Raw genomic sequence first — 21,829 nt, forward strand, 5'->3', positions numbered from 1 at the left:
GCAGAGATTGTTACTACAAGAACACAACAGACGACAAATTGCAGTATTGCTAACACAAATGAAGCCAAATGCATCTATTTCACTTAATCAAAGAGACCAAGAGATACAAAAAGTAGCAACCAAAACAATGGAGCTTCAAAACTTGCTGAAGAAGCTGGAGATGGATAAATATTAACAAAAAGTGGCACGTGAGAGCGAAGCGATACTTGTGTCTCAAAACATAAGTTGGAAACACTATGAGAACAAGTAGCTGCCACAATGGAGTCAGCGTTGCAAAACCATGGTCTAAAGTTGATGATCAACAAGACGAAGAAAGAAGAAGAAGAAGAACGACAATGGTTACAAACGTTGTGATACTCCAAGTGTTTGTGTCTGTGAGAGGAAAAAATTGTTTTCTTGGTTAAATTAGAGGCGTTCAATCGGTCGGTTTAGTAACAGACCAACTGGACTTTCAAAATTTCATAACTGATATTTTTCTTAACTTTTATCGAAGTGAAATTGTTTTCGAAAATAATTAACGGAACCGAACAAAGTTTGGTTAATCGGTCGGTTAGCTGAATTAACTAAAATTTATAAATAATATTTTATATTAAATAATTATATTTTTGTTAATTCGGTAAAAAAAAACAAAGTTTAACACTCTAATAATATATACAATATATTAAAATTTAATAATTTCGGTTAATTGGTTAATCTACCGTTTCGAACCAAATTAAATGATAACCAAAATTTGAAAAAATCATTAACGTTAACCGATCGAACCTTAAATTAATCGACCGATTAACCCAAAAAATTTGGTTCAATCGGTTAAATCGGTTTAACGAAGTTAAACACCCTAATGTTAATAATTGTCAGTTGAGCTTAGTTAATATTTACATGAAGTAATTGCATCGAGTGAATGAAAATTATGCAACTAAATTTGTGTTAATAATCTTGAATCTGCTAAATCACTAAACTAGGACCAAATTCAAGAAAACAACATCCAATGATAAGAGTAGCTATGATTATATTTACACACATTTTCTGTTCTTTCCTTTTTACTTGAATATTAACAAGCAACAAGGCATACAACTAGTGATTTGATATGAAGAAATATGTTAGCAACTGCAAGTCTAAAACTAGCAATAGTTTTTCATAGCAAACTTTAAACTAACAGACAACAATAAACTATACATAAGGTAGAAAAGTACCAACATATAAATGTCATCACTAAGAACATAAAATTAGCTAAATAATTTGACCCAAAACGACCAATAAATGAAAATATTTGGGTTAGTGATGATGTAATGTTACTAATTTGCAGCATCATGGTTGCTAACTTAACCATATAGCAGCTCTTGTAGAGTCCAAAACGCAAACACTTGGAGTATTACAGCATTTAAAAATCATGTTGTTCTTGTTCATTCTTCATCTTGTTGATCTTCAACTTCACACCACGATTCTGTGTCGCCGACTCCATTGTTGGTAGCTACTTGTTCTCGTAGTGTTCCAGTGTTGTTTGAGACACAACCATTGTTCCGCTCTCACGTGCCACCTTTTGCAATGCATGTCTATCCATATCCAGCTTCTTCAACAGGTTTTGAAGCTCCATTGTTTTGTTTGTTGCTTTTTTGTATTTTTTGGTCTCTTTGATTAAGTAAAATAGATGCATTGACTCTATTTATTTTAACAATACCACAATTTGTCGTTTGTTATGTTCTTGCAGTAACAATCTCAATCTCTCATCCTAAAAATGAAAATGAGAAGGTATAAAAAATGAAAAAGAATTTTTTTTAATCTCCACATTTTTATTTTGTAAGGAAGGTGGTTCGAAATAGGGAATGTGGTGGGATATTTGGAAAAAAAATTGAAATTAGAAAGTTTGAAGTTAAGTTATATATAAAATCATTGTTCAATGACTTATTGATGTTTTAGTTGTAGTTTAGGGGTAAAACTAAATATTAACCATTTCTTAGCATTGCCACGTAATCATTTTAATGGAGATGACGGTAAATCGATCATTTGTTACTAATCGATAACGTTAGTGACCATTTTGTACAAATTGATAATGTTGGTGACCATTTTGCCACTTTTGAAATTTCAATGGGGAAAGTGAAAACTTACTCAAACATGAGTTACCATTGGTGTAGTTTACCCTGTTTATTATTTTGATATGATATTATAAAAAATTATTTATGTATTATAAAAATTAGGCAACGTTAAATATTTAAATTAAATTTAAAATCGCGGTTTTAGTAGGGGATGGATACTGAAGACTGAAAAGTTAGAAACAGATAATATACTTTATTTGAAGTTCGAATAAAGCAAAAAGAAAAACATCATAGCATCCAAGGAAATACAATACAGTGATAGAGCAGGAAATCATACAAGCGTTTTAGCAACACAGTAACATTTGTAGGTAGTAATGTTTTGGAAGGGGGTCTCAAACTTTCATTCGGGTCATCGCATTTCTTTCAAGTCTCGTAGTTGTCGTCCACACCTTCGTCTCCTCATACTCCGCCTCATCGTCCTCCACGGTCGCATCCTGGTATTGCTGATACTCTTCAACCAAGTCATTCATGTTGCTCTCCGCTTCAGTGACTCCATCTCATCCATCCCTTCACCGGTGTACCAATGCAAAAAGGCCTTGCGACGGAACATTGCTGTGAACTGTTCACTACCCTCCTAAAATCTCCTGGACTGATGTCGAGTTCCCAACAAATGTCGACGACATCTTCAAGCTCTTTGGTGGAATATCACAGACACTGGACTTCACATTGTTGGGTATCCTCCACGAAGTACGATGAATTCTTGTTTTGAACGTTAATCATCTGTTCATCAACCTCTTTTGTGCTCATCTTGCCTCGGAACATAGCTGAGGCTGTCAGGTAGCGACCGTGGCGAGGGTCAGCAGCACACATCATGTTCTTCGCATCCCACATCTGCTGAGTCAACTCCGGGACCGTGAGAGAAATGTAATGCTGTGAACCGCGGGATGTGAGGGGTGCAAACCCGACCATAAAGAAGTGAAGACGTGGGAATGGGATCAGGTTCACAGCCAACTTTCGGAGGCGGAGTTCAGCTGTCCAGGGAACCTCAGGCAGCAGTTACACCACTCATAGTTGAGGAAATCAAGTGGTTCAGATCTCCAACTGCAGGATTAAAAGGTATAGGTAGTTTCACTATTATAAAATTGTTTCACGTTCATAACAAACCATCCATCAAGATTAAATTTTATCACTCACAGCTTGGATTAGTGAGCTTCAATGTCCGGAAGCAAATATCATAAAGTGCCTCATTGTCAAGAACCATGCATTCATCAGCATTCTCAACCAATGGTGCACAGAAAGGGTGGCATTATACGGCTCCACAACTGTGTCCGAGACTTTAGGTGAAGGGAAAACAGAGAATGTCATCATCATTCTATCGGGATATTCTTCTCTGATTTTCGATATCAGGAGAGTTCCCATGCCAGAGCCAGTTCCTCCTCCAAGTGAATGGCATACCTGGAAGCCTGGTCCAGAAGTAACATAAACAAGTGAGCTCATCATAAAATTCAAAGGGAAAGAACCATATTATTTAACCAATAAAATTTCATCATTCATTAAATGCAAATAATTAAACACAAGTTGCTTTTTAAACAAACCCTTCTCTAAGAGAAACAGAATTCACCTAATAAATAAGATTGACATGCTACAACACATACTTAATACTAAATCAACTAAAGGAATTTAGATCAACTTCAGCCAGATCCAACTATTACGGGTTATATTTCTTGGGCACTGATCACATAGTCACTAGAATTACAATAGCAACAAATCAAATCTTTCACAGCAGCATACCATCATAAGATAGTGACAGTGTGTCTTTTCAGGTAGATCTGGATCCAGAAATATGGCCATCTCTTTCTTTATCATACTACTTTTCATATTTTGCATAAAACTAGATCTGATATTCATGCCAATGTCACAATCTACCTTTTGATTGTTATTGTTTTTAGATTGATACTAAGTCACATGGTGTGTGCATATATGCATGGTACTTATGCTCATTTAGAGATCTTTCATTTTTCGCTTCAAGATTCAACTGTTAAAATATTGGCCAAGCCGCCCATAATAATAATGTAATGAGTGCATTCATATGGCGATGAGCTGGTAAGGGTCCCCAATGCTCCACCAAATGCATTAAAAAGGTTATCAAGGCTCCACCAATATTGTCAATAGAATAAAAGACACAATGACTTGCTGTTGGGAAATCAAAATCATATAATGAAGAGAAAAAATAGAAAAAAATGGAAAAACCATAAAATAAATAAATGAATTTATATATCACAAAAGGTAGATAAGACTCGTGGCCACTTTCGCCTCCACACCATACAAAAAGAAGCTTACTATCGCAGTCTAAAGCATCAGCCAACTAAGAAAAAAGGTGGATCATGGAACAAAGCAGCAGTTATTTCATTTAATTTTCACAGTGAATTATCAGTTTAATTTGAAGATCATGCTATTGTTTACAGATTATAAGATAGTTAAAATTGAGATTATTTCTCCCGGATGTGCTCATCGCCGAAAGTAAGGAAATCGAACGGTCAACAGCAAGAGAAGTTCTATATCATTATCATGAAAGTGCTATCACAACTCAACTAGATACAGTTTCGAACTTCGAGAGACAGCGAAAAAGTAAAACGATAATAAAAGAACATTTCTAGAAACAAAATCTGAGAAAATCAACGCAGATTTAGCGAAATCTAAATTTATAGGATAATGAAGACGATAAATAATCCCGATTACTATGAAAGCGTAAAAGCAGGGGAATTGCGTATACCTTGCAAGCAATCACAATTCTCAGCCTCTTTACGAACAACATCAAGAACAGCATCAATCAACTCGGCACCTTCAGTGTAATGACCTTTGGCCCAGTTGTTTCCAGCACCAGATTGTCCAAACACGAAATTATCGGGCCTAAAGATCTGTCCGTAAGGGCCAGATCTGATACTATCCATAGTACCGGGTTCGAGATCCATGAGAACCGCACGAGGGACGTACCTTCCACCGGAAGCCTCATTATAATACACATTGATACGCTCCAGCTGGTTTGCGGATGATTCACCATCCGCATTGAACCTACCAATTGGATCAATGCCGTGCTCGTCGCAGATCACTTCCCAAAACTTGGATCCGATTTGGTTCCCGCATTGGCCTCCTTGAACGTGAAGGATTTCTCTCATCGTCGATTTTTGTCGAGAAAGAAGAAGGATAAGAAAAGGAGAATTATAGAGGTTTATTAGGGTTGGAAGAGGAAATGGAAGGGAATTTGTGAGGGAAAAGGGAAGGAATTGGTAATAATATAAGGAAGATGACGAGATGATATTTTTAAGGATTCTCTCTCTCTCTCTCTCTCTCTCTCTATATCTGTCCGGGGGGTTTTACATAACTGACACCGTTTGATTTTAATTTTACTTTTTTGACATCGTTTGACCAATATTTTCAGAACTAGCACCCTTTCTGCTGAGTTGGCAAAGGCGTGTCCCCGGGGACGCGCTTTACCCGTGTTTTTCGCTGAGTTGGATGCCACGTGTGAAAGGCGCGTCCCCGGGGACGCGCCTTTGCCAACTCAGCAGTTTATAATAAATAGTTTATTTTTTATTATTATAAATTAATAATATATTATGTAAAATGTTTCGATATAATGTAAGAATTATCAAGTTTCGAGTATTTTTGATTTTGATTATCGATCTATTAATTTATCAGTTAATTATTTAAATGTTATCAATCTAGTCATCTCATATCAATATTTAACGAAAATATTGATGCATAAGTTAATAAATTAGTTAATCCGCCATTAATGATGTGAAATCATTACAGATCAGTTGTGTCGGGCTATCAACTTGATCAGTTTGATATGCAATGCCAAAGTGAGAGGAATATGAGACCGAGTTGCACGAACCTCAATAAAGTGGCATACATTCAATAAGAGATTGTGAACTCCCCATATGAGCACAACCATCATAGACATCATCATCGTTTGAAAGCTGAAATGATGTATACGTGAGCGGAAAAAGTTCAGTAGGAAATCTGTACTGAAGTGAAGATAGTCTTCTCTGGCCTGCTACACGAATCTTTAACGAAATTTTTGTGATTAACTCAATTGTGATGTTCTCTTCAAGGTTAAGGGGATATAATGATCTGACTCAAAAACAACCCTCTTCAGCTTCCTTAATTTCTCATCATACAAACAACAGCAGAAAGACGACTCATTTTCAGGGAATTTGAGAATTTAGAGTTTGGGAATTTGAAAATTTGAAAGATGTGAACTGAACTGAAGTTTGTTTTGAAAGTAATACGTTGCATATAATAGTGTCTATAATCGGTTCACTATTCACATGAAGGCGCGTTCCCGGGGGCGCGCCTTCCATTTCGTCAGAGAATATGTTATCATTGCCCTATTATGCATTCATGTCCCTCGGGGACACTAGATATATCAGTACCTATTATTTCACTATTCACATGAAGGCGCGTTCCCGGGGGCGCGCTTCCATTATTTCGTCAGAGAATATATCATTGCCCTATTATGTCATTCATGTCCCTCGGGGACACTAGATATACAGTACCTATTATTTCACTATTCACATGAAGGCGCGTTCCCGGGGGCGCGCCTTCCATTATTTCGTCAGAGAATATGTTATCATTGCCTATTATGTCACTCATGTCCCTCGGGGACACTAGATATATCAGTACTATTATTTCACTATTCACATGAAGACGCGTTCCCGGGGGCGCGCCTTCCATTATTTCGTCAGAGAATATGTAATCATTGCCCTATTATGTCACTCATGTCCCTCGGGGACAATATATCAGTACCTTATTTCACTATTCACATGAAGGCGCGTTCCCGGGCGCGCCTTATTTCGTCAGAGAATATTTATCATTGCCCATTATGTCACTCATGTCCCTCGGGGACACTAGATATCAGTTTGAATAACTAAATTTACTCTTTTGAAAGTTCAACAAGTTAAGAATAACTTAAATTAAAACGTATGTGAAGTTTGAATAAATAGATAAAATGTTATGGATAAATTGAATAAATGTGAAGTGATAATTGATTGTGACATTGAAATTGTATGGAATGAGCATTGAAATGTGACATTGAATAAATTGCCAATTCACCCCCCTCTTGGCTGATTCCGTCGATCGATGAACTCAACATAAGTTGTTTAATGTATACGTTTTAATTATATGTTAATGATAAAATCATATGTAGGATAAATTTAATTTCAATTTAAGTATTGTGAACTATAATTGGAATATAACTTTAATTTCGAATACAATTGGAATATTAAGTTGAAATTTAATGTTAAATTTCGAATACTATAATTATATTTTAAATTTAAATTTGAATAATATTATTTTTATTTTTATTTTAAATTTTGAATAATATAATTTGTATTTAAAAACATTTATCAAACATTTAATGTTAAATGTGAATAAAAAATAACATTAAAAAATATGTATGTAACAACCATGAAACATTTAAATAATAACCAAATACATAAAATTCTGAATTTAATTTTTAAATAACATTAAATATAACTGGATCACGATGTCGTCTTCTCGAATGAGTTCCATATGGCGGTGGTTGCCTATTTCGTGGAGGTTTCTTCGTGGAACTTGTTCTTCAGTCTCCCATCTTCACTATCATCATCAGCATCATTTTCTTCATTTGGTGTAGATGACGCTGAAGGGGCTAAAGGGCCTGTATAAAATAACGACCTGGAGGAGTGCTAGTAACAATCCCACCGCTCCCCGGGAACTGTGGAAACTGTGGAAACATTGGCACGATGTATGTGATCCAGATGAAGATTGAGGGTGTCTGCGGAGAAGCACCACCAGCCAAATAAGATGCATATGAACATATGCTGGATCATTAAACATAGTCGTATATGCACCTCCATATGGTATAAAACCCTGCGGGCTAGGCATGTAACCTGGCGGGCTAGGCATGTAACCTGGCGGGCTAGGAATGTAACCCTGCGGGCTCGGAATGTAACCCTGCGGATATGACATATAAACTGGTGGGCTTGGCATATGAAGTGGAGGGCTGGGCATGTACCCCTGCGGCATCGACGAATAAGGATGTTGTGGTGGGACTGATGCAGAACCGGTAGCGCCTTCTCTCCGTCCACGCGTCGGGGGACGATGATATGAGACGGTTGACGTCTTTCTCGGCGCCTAGGAATGTTAACCCCTCGTGCTTCCGCCGAAAGTAGAAACGGCTTCCCATTTTCATTAAACCAGTCCATATAGTTATCCGTAACCATATGACCAGTTTCAGCGTAATATGTCGAGGGGCCAACAGTGTATCGGTTCTCCCAAAGCGCAATCCAATCTCTGTGTCTCACACCCAGTTAACATCTTTCTTTCCCCGTATCTATGTTATGCACGTCGTCTAAATTTCTAGGAGCTCCAGGAATATATTGCGTACAACCATACTGGCGGAGCACGCGATTAACTGGATGCACTCAATAATAGCATAACATATAAGAGGTATAACCGATATCCATACCTCTAAGACCACTAAGGTGGGGTGGGATGCAAGCTTCACTTCATCTCTCGCATAAGGTATCCACTGAAACTGAAATATAAATATACAATTCAAATAAATAAAATATCTAATTATATCTAACATTTTAAATTAAAAATATTAATAATTAAACAAATTTAAAAACATACCTCAGACCCAGCTTTCGTATCAATAAGTAAACGAATTTCCTCTAACCCAGTAGGTATACTTTTATGGTCCTTTCTTTTCATCGACCACCTATGAAATATAATATAAACTAAAATCACCCTATTTAATTGAAAATATTTAAATCAAAATTAGTTCGAAAATTACCTCAACAATAAGGGGAATACGTATGGTTCATTCACGATCGGGCATAAGAAAGGCATGCGGAACCACGCCCATGATTGTAGAAGCAGAAGACATCCACCGATAGCTGTTTCTTATAATTCGTCGCCCGACACATTTCTCTAAAGAGAAATGCCAAAACTGCAGCACCCCAACTATATCTTCCAGCTTCATCAAAATCGATCAGATGCCGCAACCACATACAATGCACCTGGTTGCGAGATTGTCGGGCATCAATATTCCTCCAATATTCGTAGAATATATGCCCGAGCACATGCCTTTGCTTGATCCTCTGAAGCATTTTCATTTAAAACCTCAAAATTAGCTTCAACCAATAAAGCTATTCTACCTCCATTAAACTCTGGCGGAGCAGCTCCAAGATAATCAATGCACATTGATTGCCAATCACCATCCGCCATACCACATCATATTTCCGTCGACGGGAAGCCTCAGATGCATAGAGACATCCTCCAATGAATTGTTGCCTCTCCACATGGAAGGTGAAAAGTGTGTGTCTCGGCCACCTCTCAATCAGTGCAGAAATTAGGACAGGTTCGAGTTTGCAACCGCCTATAATTGTTGCAATATACCCGAACCCGACAGAAGCCAAATATGGCAAAATACGTTCCGGTGTCGGTATACGTGGATTTTTAATAAAAGTTTCTAAAATATGATCAGCATCCTAAATAATATATATTATAAAAAATAATAATATAAATTCATAATAACTTTAAAAAAAATAAATTTAAATATTAACATTAATTATAAAAAATATTACCATATCGCTAAAATGTCTGGAGATATGATCAATATCCAATCGCAACAGCATTTCGTTTTCCATTATAACTGTAGACAAAACAATATAATTAGCAAAAAAAAATTAATAATTCTAAATAAATAATAATTATATAAATATTATTTAATAAAAAATAATATTTACATAAATATATTAATATAAAAAATAATAACTATTTAAAAAAATACTACATAAAAATAAATTTCTTACCACTAATAACAAATTTAAAACTCAAATAGTTGGAGAATTTGAGTTATAAGAGAGGAGAAGATGATTTTGGTGTGAAGAATGAGTGAGGGTGAGGGGGTTTATATAGGGGAGGAGGAGGGGTAGTTAGGAAAACGGATGGGGGCATTTATGACATTAAGGAAGGCGCGTCCCCGGGGATGCGCTTTCCACACGTGTCTGCTGATATGGCAAAGACGCGTCCCGGGGACGCGCCTTTCACACGTGGCATCCAACTCAGCGAAAACACGGGTAAAGCGCGTCTCGGGGACGCGCCTTTGCCAATCAGCAGAAAGGGTGCTAGTTTTGGAAATATTGGTCAAACGATGTTAGAAAGATAAAATTAAAAACAAACGGTGTCAGTTATGTAATTTAGCGACGGTTGAATTTTTTGAGAGATGGTTAGCCCGGACGTCAACTAACCGCCCACTCCCTCTCATCCAAAGCCAAAGGGGGAGGGTGCGTTGCGTTCGTTGGATACGTTGCGCGCTATTTTCCAAATTTGGCGTTTTCATTTAGCGTAAATTGCATAGGTCTGTATAATATGCATTTTACCCTAGGGTAAATTACATGAATAATAAGTTAATATTGTGTATATTTTAGTTAGATCATTAAATTAAAAATTTCATCATTTAATTATTTAAATGACATTAAATAAATTATTTGATGATTAACTGTTAATGAGAAAGTTGTCATCATAATTAAGTGGATATATAAAATTAATTATAATTTAACCCGATAAATTTAACTGCTCATATTAATATGTGTTAACTTATTTAATTAAAAAAATCCAATTAAATGGCGAAGGAAAAAAAGTTTGGTGTCATGCTAAAACTGGGTGAAACGAGATTTAAGAGTTTCATTGTGTCAAGTTCATCATCCGTGCGTTTGGTTCACAGAATATAAGATTACTAGTGGAAATAGGATTATCGACGGGAATAAGATTACTGAGAATATTGTATTTTGTTTTTTGGTCGTTTAGCATAAATGTAAGATTAAAGTGTTTGGTTAAAGGAATAAAAATTATTGAAATGTATATTTTATCAAATTGTCCTTATTATATATTTGTTTTTTAACAAGTTGAATTCTACTATAATTCTACTATAATTAATTTATATAATTTCTTTAAAAATTTTAAATTCATAATTTTTTTTACAAAATTGAAAAGATAAATAGGTTTAATGAAAGGGTAATTTTCTTTTAATTCCAAAACTTCATATAAAATTCTAATTATGGATTTTTTTTGTAAACAAAAATAGTTTAAGGATAAATTTGTAATTTAACATTTATAGAATTTTTTTTATTCAACGATAGAAGAATGATTTTTTTGAAAAAAAAATTAAGAACATTTTAGTCAAAAACGCCGGTAATCCAACAATACATAAGAGAAGGGGTTAATCACATTCCCGGTAATATACTCCCAAAATATCACTGTTGGGAATAAAGAATTACTGGGGGCTGAGAATGTTTACTAACCAAACGGGGGAATGACATTCTATTCTCCCGATAAAGTGAGATGACTTAAACCAAATACGCCCTTAAAATTTGACAATATATTTGGGTGTGGATATATGTGGCTTTCTAGAGAGCAATTATTAAATTTAATTTACTAATTTAAATGGAAAAAATAAAGAAATTTATATACTTAAAAAATTTTAGAATAGAATATTAAAATTTTAGATTTCATTCTTTATTTTCTAGATCCGCCGTTGATTAAGATTGACAACATATTATATATGCCTTAAACTATAATTAACAAATAATTAATAAAACAATGTATCTTTATATTATCAATAAGAAATAGATTGTTTCATTTTATCTTCAATTTTAATTAGATTTTTATTACTTAAATAGATAACTGCACATGATATTCCCTAGCTATGATTTTATTTTAAATTGATCTCTAAATTTTAAAATATTCTATATCAATCCTTAGACTATAATCTCCTTATAAATCAACCTTAAACTTTAAAACATTATATATCAAACCTCAAACTATTAATATTATTTAATCCTTCCATTGACATGTTATTAACTCTACTAAATAAAAATTAACTTATTTTTGAAAATACTGAAAACTAAACATGTGGCCTAAAAGGTTCTCAAGGCCTTAAAAACTAGGAAGCATGGGACGCCATAGTTGTGCCGTTTCACCGAGACCTGGGGACGTTTCGGGGATGGCATGTGACTTTCACATGCGTCCTCAGACTCTGTTATTTTCGTCGCACTGCAATTGGAGGAGATGAAGAAAACGACTGACATAAAAGTAGGACCTGAAATTCAATTCTTCTTTGGATTTCCTTAGTCCGTGAGAGTAGTTGAGATTTTAAACAGTGTTGGTTTTCATTTTTCTAATAGTAGCAGTTTCAATTTCTCAAGAACAAAAAAAAAAAACATAGTATAACAAATTCCATATTCAAAATAGGATAGATCGAAATCTAGTTCCCGGTAACCTTTTTTCAATTCGAAGCAAAACAGATTAGAGTTATAGTAGATGACTAAATTCATTAAAAAAACGCTTGGTGCAAATTCCTTTTATAGAATTTGACCAAAGTTTTTTAATGAAGTTTTACTTGAATTTGACCAAAGTTTTTTAATGAAGTTTTACTTGAGGGGAAAATGAAGACTTTTTGATTTAGCTGACTTGGGAAGGTTTACATCGTCGTTCTTGACCTCTGTATTATCTTATTTTTAAATTAGTTTATTTGTTTAAAATTGTAAAGGAGACTCCTTTTGGGAAACTAATGAAAGCAGATAAAATGCGAAGCCATTAACGTGTCTTTAGAAATTGTAAGATCGTATACGATTTTTTAGCTTTGCCTAGCTTAGAGTTATGGTAGATGGTGTTGATATTAGCATTCCTTCGTCCATGCAAACAACATATATATTTTCTTTGTTCTTCTATATTATATGTATTCTAAAATGCATACAACCGCTTGATGAGAGATTAGAGAGCTAATTAATCTCGGAAGATGTTAACAATGTTTGATTGGGTTTAATATTTTCTAGACTTAATATTATAGTTTGAGTATAAGATTTGACACTAGAATATTAATTTTTATTCTAGAGTTAATATTATGGTTTGAATCTTGAAATTGACATTTTAATATTGTGATTTTTTTTTTATAGATTTTATTGTTCTAAACTTAAAATTGTTGTTTGAATTATTTATGATTTTTTTATATATATTTATAATTTTAAAATTATTTTATATGTCGTACCCTTGCCGTTCCCGTACACTGTAATTTTAAAAATTACCGTTTCCCGTCCCCGTATCCGTGCAACATTGCTTAAAAATCAAATTATAATAAATTGATAGAATTAGTGATACGTAATAACTCCAAACATTAATAATAAAAACACAAGCTTACCTATACATAAGTGACCATGATTCACACACAGCCTGTTTATAAGCCATGTTGAACCGAACTTTCTTTGGACGGAAGTATGCATTAAAAGTGACAAAAAGCTTTGCGTTTCCTTTCTATAAAAAAAACACCATTTCCGAAATTGTAGAAAATAAAACTATCGAATATTCCATAAAGCATTTTGCACAACTTGGATGAATAAAAACAATCCATATGAAACTTCAGCATCTTCATGTCGTTCTAGTGTTGAGGTTGGGACTCATTACAGAACCGTTTGAAATTTAACGACTCGTCCCCAGAAGTCGCTGGAGAAATCGGTTCACATTAGCAAAATACACAGAAGAACGGATTGAAAATCTAAAAAGGCGTAAAGAAACTCACAATATCCGCCTCAGCCATTTGTGATGCCTCCCATCTTGGACTCCATGGATATTCTGATAGAAGGGGTGACTTTTTCGGTATTCCTTGCGGTGATATATGCTGGATATGTCACAATGATAACACGTTTAATTAGTCAATTTGCAAAGGAACCATCCAATGAGTAGAGGAACTGATACAGTGCAGAAACATAAAAGCCAGTTGGTCCTTAAAACTTACTCGGAAATATCATCAGACAAGTATATGATTAAATGTGTATTGCTATTTTGGACCCTCATCATCAAGATGCAATCAAAAACCTTTTATCAATTTTTCCTAAAATGGGATCTAATATATACTCGAGAATTTACATTTAGCAAATGGTATTACTGAGAACTTTGGAGCATCACAGCTGGCTGCTGCTTAGGAAACTGAGTTGAAAAAGAAAATGTACCTACAACAACAGTACTATCAAAAGTTAATTTTGTCAGAGGCCAAGTTCAGTAAAAAATACGGATTCGAAAAGTTAGATTCAAAAACTAATTGCACTAAACCAAATGCAATCATAATGTGACAAAAACATCCTAAATGATCAAGAAATCATTCAAGGTTAGCTGAAGTAATCCTCTATTAGTCCTAAACATTAAAAACACCAAAACAGAAAATGGTATATATAATTAGTAATTATCTAATGGTACCAGGAAAACAAAGGATCCAGAAGAAGCAAGAAATGTGGCCTTCCTGCAAAAGACCTGCCAAGGAAAACAATGAATATCAACAATGAATGTGAAGGATTTAAGATTTATTAATATAAAGATAAATGACAAGATCAGTGCGCACAGGATCAGCTCCAAAGGTCTTCCCAACAATGGGGTTAATGACTCTATTAAAGGTCTTTCTATATCAATTAATGAAACAGATTCCACGACCTGGAACAAAGAAGATTAAGATCACTCTCTTAACCACTCAAAGTAAAGCCTAGATGAAGAAAAGAACCTGTTTCTGAAGAGATTCTTCTAGATGAGGAAGATACTCAGCCATGCACCTCCAAAAGCCAACAGAACTTTGTCAGCACAAATTGTTTTTACCTTTCAAGATATGCAACACATGAAAGTAGAATAATGCACATAACTTACTTCCATCTAACCACGAAGGAAGCTTGACATCCTCGATAGAAAACAGAGCTCCCAGTTCAGCAGTTGACATCAATTTCAGACGAGGTGCTGAAGGTGTAGATGCATACTTCTTCCTACAGGATATATTACCTGTAAGATTACAAACTTCATTAGAGGTGGGAGAGAAAAAGAAAGCAGAAGGGAAGAAAGAAGCCGAACATCAATTCAACTACAAATAAGTTACTAATAAGAATTAAACTACACATAAATGAGAGGGAAAGAAGGAAAGGTAAACCTGTAAGTATATCTTTTGCGGATGTCTCCAGGGGCACCCATGCACCATTTTGTTTATATTCATATCCATGAGAGGCACAGCAAATTTGACCTCTTCTGGCTACGCTAAGATTCAAAGGCATAAGACCATGGATTTAATTAAAAACCAATTATTTTTTAAGCACACAAAACCTACTTATAAAGATCATTCTACAAAAGGAATACCTTTTCAGCACCTGAACTAATTTGCATTTCAATTCCCTGCAAAACAGTGAATAAATAGGAAAAGAGGAAGGAGTTAAGGCACTAATCAATCAATTCAGTTTACAAATGCAGGCGTCTCATAAAATTCTTACTGCTAGATAGAAAAATAAAAGGATAGGAGGAGGGGTCAAGTAATTATGTTAAAACGTTTGCACATTGCTATCAAAGACTTGACGGAGTCTAAAAATACTAAAAAGTTCAATATGCAATTATGTGATGGTTAATCTTTATCTTTCAGTTCATACATATGACGGTAGACATTCACAAGAATTGCAAAGGAAGTGAAGGACAAAGACATGTATATTAAGGTTAAATGTGTAGTGTTAAGGTCAATATTCAATGACAGACTTCCTGTTATGAGACCAACAAACATTGAGAAAAAGGGTATCACGAAGGAAATGCCTCTGAATTTGCACATTATCTCCTCATTCATTACTCCTAACCTCAATGAATATATATAAAAGAATTGCAATTCAGGTTAAGAAAACAACACAGCAGGATCTTCAAATCTTTCTCCATCAGAAACCACACTTAAGTGCCAAGAGATTACCTCTCGTGAACAAATAGTGCTAATCTCAAACGTCAACCTATCATCATCCACTTCTCCAACACGTTTCTTCTGGTAGGCCATATATTGGTCCCTATTCAACAAGAAACTAACATGAACTTCTTGTCTATTCTTTTTTCCACAATCATACAAAACTTTGATTTCCATTACAATAACAAGTGTCAATAAACATCAAGCCTAACCTCAATTCCTGAATTAAAGCTAGCAGCCTTGTTGGGTCTTTATGGTTCCAATCAGACAAAATGTTCCGAAACTTCAAGGCCCCCTCTCCAACACCGCCAGTCATGTGTAATGGGTGAAAATCCTCATCTTCAGGTCCAAATATAATATCCGGCGGAGCCAATGGGAACTCAGCATTGTAAATAATATCCCCTGTATCAATGTTAACAAACTATCTATATAAGATCATCTAAATAGAAAACAATTTCACAAACAGATCTTGCATTTCGCAATAAAAAAAAATCTTACAGACATTTAACATAGTCTAAGCAATACGGAATAAGCAATGTAAACCGATCGCGACCCCCGGCGTAGGTTTTGCCACCAGATGACACTTGCTCAACCTGCTCACCAAAATTACACCAGAAATTGAAATTTCCGTTACTGTTAAAACGGAAACCTAGTTCTTGATCGAAGTACTTTCGTTGATTGAAATGAACAATTTGAAGGAAAGATGGGGGAATGGGGTTTAGATGGAATTACCTTGATTTTTTCCGGAAGTGACTGATGAGATAATGGAGCTGAGCTGAAATGAATGGAGGGAAGCCATCGAAAGACATGGCTAGCTAGTTAACCGGCTTCAAGGAAATCACTTATGATGATGTTTCTCGCCTTGATGAAGAATAAAGCCGACAATTTTGTGGCGACGGGTTTTGAACTCGCCGGCAATCAACTGGTCGACCGAGAAAGAAAAAAAGGGTGAGTGACCAGTGAATTCGTTAATGGTTAAGAACATTTGTAAATTTGAAGAATAGGATGACAATGGGTATGGGCTACCCTAAAATCGGGTCACCTGGACCCGGTATCACCCGACTATGGTGAAGGAAGTCAAGAAAGTTACTATTTTAGGTAAACTACAAATAAAGAGTTAAAGTCGCTTACTTATGAGTTTTTTTTGGAAATAAACATCCATTCGATTTGTTAGCCGCTAATGACATCAGCAACAATAATATTTGAAATACATTCAGTTGGTTCATAACTAGTCAAAGAAATAGTTAGAGTAAATTGTACAAGAGAATGAGCGGTTAAATTCGCTGAACGACGGACGCCATGAACGCGGAAGTTGAGATAATCTCGAAGCAAAGTTTTAGCTTCAGCTAGATGAAAGCCAACTGTAGACAAATCTAACCTGTTTACTGTCAGTTGACAAACAACATTCCTCACATCACTTTCAATATGAACTGAGGGAATCGATAAATCCACTGCAAGCCGAAGACCATGAGTAATTGCCATAGCTTCCGCAACACCAGCAATAACATTTCCTTGGATTGGTGTAGCCTGAGTTGCAATCACCAAATCGTAATGATTGCGGGCAACTACACCAATCGTCGAATGGCTAATCACAGAACAACATGCAGCATCGACATTAATTTTAATATTGTCCCTCTGGGGCTTGCACTAAATGTCCGTCGAGATTCCAGCCGGAACGGAGGAGGAGCCTAAAAGACATGAGCAACATTAAATGTAGACAGATTAGATTTACTCACATTGATCACCACCCAACCAGGGGTTAACTGCCACTAACTTAATTATGAGTTTAATAATAAACAAATCAATCTTTTCTTTCTTTCTTTTTTATTAATAATGGGAATTGGATTTCATCAATAATAAAAGAAATCAGAATTACAACACACTAAAATATTGAGAACAAAATTAGAGATAATAGTCATCAAAATACTCATACAAAAATAAAATATTAAACATAAAGATACGAAAAAAAAACAAATCTTCCATTGAGAATGACGACCAACATCAAAAGAAATCAGTGAACTTCATAAAAAAAACCATGGGTAAACTATACGGGAGACCACCAAACTATGGTCATTAATCGATCTTGCCACCGAACTATTTTTTGTCTCAATTCGACCACCAAACTTTTTAATTAATTCAATCAGACCACTCTCCGTTTAAAAAAATGGACTTGCTGACGTGTCCGTTAATAAAACTGACATAATTATATATTCGATCCTTAATATTTACACATTCTATCAATTTAGTCACTATTTTAATTCAATTAAATAAATTTAACTATCCAATTAGAACATAACACTTGCAATACATGATCGGAAGATTTTGTTTATGAATTTTAAATTATTTAATTAAATGATTTTTAACCAATCAAGTGGTGACACGCGTCACCACCCAATTGAAATGAAAAATTGAAGAACAAATCTGCGCTCCAAGATATTCGAAACCTGCGCCCAAGGGGGAAGAAGAGTAACCAAGCACCAAAACCGTTGGGCCAAAGCCCCCCAATGATTTTAATTTACAACAATTTACATTTGACTTGTACCTATAAACAAATTATTTGGTTAAATAAATTTTAGTTCGATTAATGGTTACAGAAAAAAAATAGGTTAATTTGATTCGGTAAATAATTTTCAAATAAATTTTAGTTCGATTAAAGGTTAAGGAAAAATAATTTATTTGAAAATTATTAACCGAATTTTTTTCTTTAACCATTAATCGAATCGAAATTTATTTGGAAATTATTAACCGAATCAAATTAATCGATTTTTTTCTTTAACATTAATCGAACCGAAATTATTTGACCGTTAATCGAACCGAGATTTATTTGAAAATTATTAATCTAACCAAATTAATTGAATTTTTTTTCTTTAACATTAAACGAACCGAAATTATTAGACAGTTAATCGAACCCAAATTTATTTGAAAATTATTAACCGAACCTAATCAACCGATTTTTTTCTTTAACTATTAATCGAACCGAAATTATTTGACCGTTAATTGAATCTAAATTTATTTGAAAATAATTAACCTAATTAACCGAATAAAATAAATTATTTTTTCCTTAACCGTTAATCGAACCAAAATTTATTTGAAAATTATTAACCGAATCGAATTAACCGAATTTTTTTCTGTAACCATTAATCGAACTGAAATTTATTTAACCAAATAATTTGTTTAACGGTACAAGTTAAATACAAACTGTTGTAAGTTAGAACTATTGGGGAGCTTTGGCCCAGCGGTTTGGGCGTTTGGCTATTCTCCCCCCAAAAACACAGGTTCGAATCCCTTGGAGCGCAAATTTGTTCTTCAATTTTCCATTTAAATTAAATAATTTAAAATTTATAAATAAAACCTTCCAATCATGTATTGACACGTGTCATGTTCTAATTGGATAGTTAAATTTATTTAATTGAATTAAAATAGTGACTAAATTGATAGAATGTGTAAATATTAAGGACCAAATATATAATTATGTCAGTTTTATTAACGGACACGTCAACAAGTCTGTTTTTTAGAGAGTGGTCTCGTTGAATCAATTAAAAAGTTTGGTGGTCGAATTGAGACAAAAAATAGTTCGGTGGCAAGATCGATTAATGACCATAGTTTGGTGGTTTCCCGTATAGTTTACCCAAAAACCATTGTCTCTGTCAAATGAGATGCTTTACGAAGTGATAAAGTAGTAGTGAGTGAACCAAACAATCTGGCAGACTGTTTCACAAAATAATTTTGATTATATCGGCAATCAATCTTTTACCAAAGAGGAGATCTAACTATACGTGACCACCAACAAACCAATCAGAAAATAAATGTTGTGATAGTTTTTGTGCAAGTACCAGAATGACCGCAAATGTATGTGAAAAAAGCGTACCAAAAATCATAAGGATAGTGCCACAATAGCAAAGAAAATGCGTGTCACAAGAGCAGAGAAAAATGTTGGAAAAGAAAAGTCAAAATTAGTGGCTTTAAAAATCAGAAAAGGGGAGCAGTGGGGGGCACCACCACTGGAAATTCAAAAGGGCGGTGCATGATTTCAATAATGGCAGTCCATTATTCAAAGGTTGGCACCGAACCAATTTTTAATTAAAATTGTAAATGGGTTAATTACTCTTTTAGCCATTGCACACTTTATGGTATTTACAAGATTAGTCCCTAAGCTTCAACTATAAATACCCTAACCCATTTAGCTTCAAAATCATCCCAAAATCTTCCAGTTCCCTCTCAAGTGTGTTTTATAAACACCTGTAATTTTTTCTCTTTAGTAAAAGATCTGCAGCAGTCCGAAGACGTAAGCACAATTGGCTGAACTCCGTTATCAATTTTTTTGGATATTATTTTTTCCGCTTTTATTTTGTATTCTCACTAATCTGGCTATAGGGAAATTACTTGTTACTCGTTTATTTCCCAACAACTGGTAATCAGAGCTTTTGAGTTATGAATTTTATCAATTTTTTGCGAGGTTACTATTCATTACTATTCATGTGAATAGTAAATTTCGTGAATAGTGAAATTTTGTCGGCGATACGAATTTGTCGACGGAGGTGTTATAATACACGGTGGTTCGCACAAATTGTCAGAAACGATCCGAAGAAGCCAGATTCGAGTGGGAGCGATGGCTGTAGACGAAGGGAAGGTGAAAATTGAAAAGTTCGATGGTGCGGACTTTGGCTTTTGGAAGATGCAGATCGAAGATTTTCTGTACCAGAAAAATCTATATCAACCCCTCTCAGGAAAGCAACCAGAGGGCATGAAGAATGAAGACTGGGCTCTTATCGACCGTCAAGCCCTCGGAGTTATCCGACTGACGTTGTCCCGAAATGTTGCTTTCAACATAGCAAAGGAAAAGACCACGGCGGGTCTTATGGCGGCTCTCTCTCCAGTATGTATGAGAAGCCATCGGCCTCAAACAAAGTTAATTTGATGAGGCGATTATTCAATTTGCGAATGACGGAAGGGGCATCAGTGGCTCAACACCTGAATGAACTCAACACAATCACAACCCAGTTGCGTTCCGTGGAAATTGAATTCGATGATGAAGTTCGAACTTTAATTCTCTTATCATCTCTACCAGACAGTTGGAATGCTACTGTTACAGCAGTTAGCAGCTCGTCGGGAAATAGTAAATTGAAATTCGATGATGTTCGGGATCTGGTACTGAGCGAAGAAATTCGACGGAGATAATCGGGTGAAGCATCAACCTCCTCAGCCTTGCATACGGAGTCTAGAGGGAGAACTTCAGAAAGAAATTCAAATCGTGGCAGATCGAAATCTAGACGGGGAAAATCAAGAACGGGAAAGAAAGATTTTACATGTTATAATTGTGGCAAGAAGGGTCACTTTAAAAGGGATTGCCGTGCACTGAAGAAAGATACCGACGCACATGAATCTGCAAACATGACAGAGGAGACAGGTGATGCCATGATTCTAAGCGTCAACAGTCCGATTAAATCCTGGATCTTGGATTCAGGGGCATCTTTCCACTCCACCCCATGTCGAGAAATCATGGAGAACTATGTCAGTGGTGATTTTGGGAAGGTTCATCTAGCCGATGATGAAACCTTGAAGATCGTCAGAAAAGGAGACATCCGATTAAAGTTGCCAAACCAGACCACCTGGATGCTGAAAGGAGTGAGACATATTCCTGGCCTCAAAAGAAATTTGATTTCTGTAGGACAGCTTGATGGTGAAGGATTTAGCACAACCTTTTCAGTAGGGCTGATCAACGAAACCAAGAAAACTGAAAAACCGACACGAACTGAGTAAAACGGTTCGGTTTGGTTTGGCTTTAAACGGTTCGGTTTTTGGTTCGGTTTAAAGGTTTCATTTTTTTGATTCGGTTCGGTTCGGGTTTTCCATATGGAACCCATTTGTTCCATATTGAACCGAATAGGCAATTTTTGTAAAAATAATTGTAGTTTCAAGTGATTTTTTCATTGAAAAACCGAACCGAACCGAACCGAAAAACTCGAACCGTTAAAAAAACCAAACCGAACCGATAAAACCGGTTTCG

The 21,829-nt window shown here is 35.2% G+C and overlaps 2 pseudogenes; both read right to left on the minus strand.

Annotated features, from left to right (window-relative positions):
• Positions 1-2,453: 2,453 nt before the first annotated feature.
• LOC120126340 lies at positions 2,454-5,365 on the minus strand (annotated as a pseudogene).
• Positions 5,366-14,543: 9,178 nt separating this feature from the next.
• Positions 14,544-16,844, minus strand: LOC120126341 (annotated as a pseudogene).
• Positions 16,845-21,829: the final 4,985 nt, after the last annotated feature.

The sequence above is a fragment of the Hibiscus syriacus genome, unplaced genomic scaffold (genome assembly GCF_006381635.1).
Source record: "Hibiscus syriacus cultivar Baekdansim isolate YM2019G1 unplaced genomic scaffold, ASM638163v2 tig00110458_pilon, whole genome shotgun sequence".
Lineage (NCBI taxonomy): Eukaryota > Viridiplantae > Streptophyta > Magnoliopsida > Malvales > Malvaceae > Hibiscus > Hibiscus syriacus.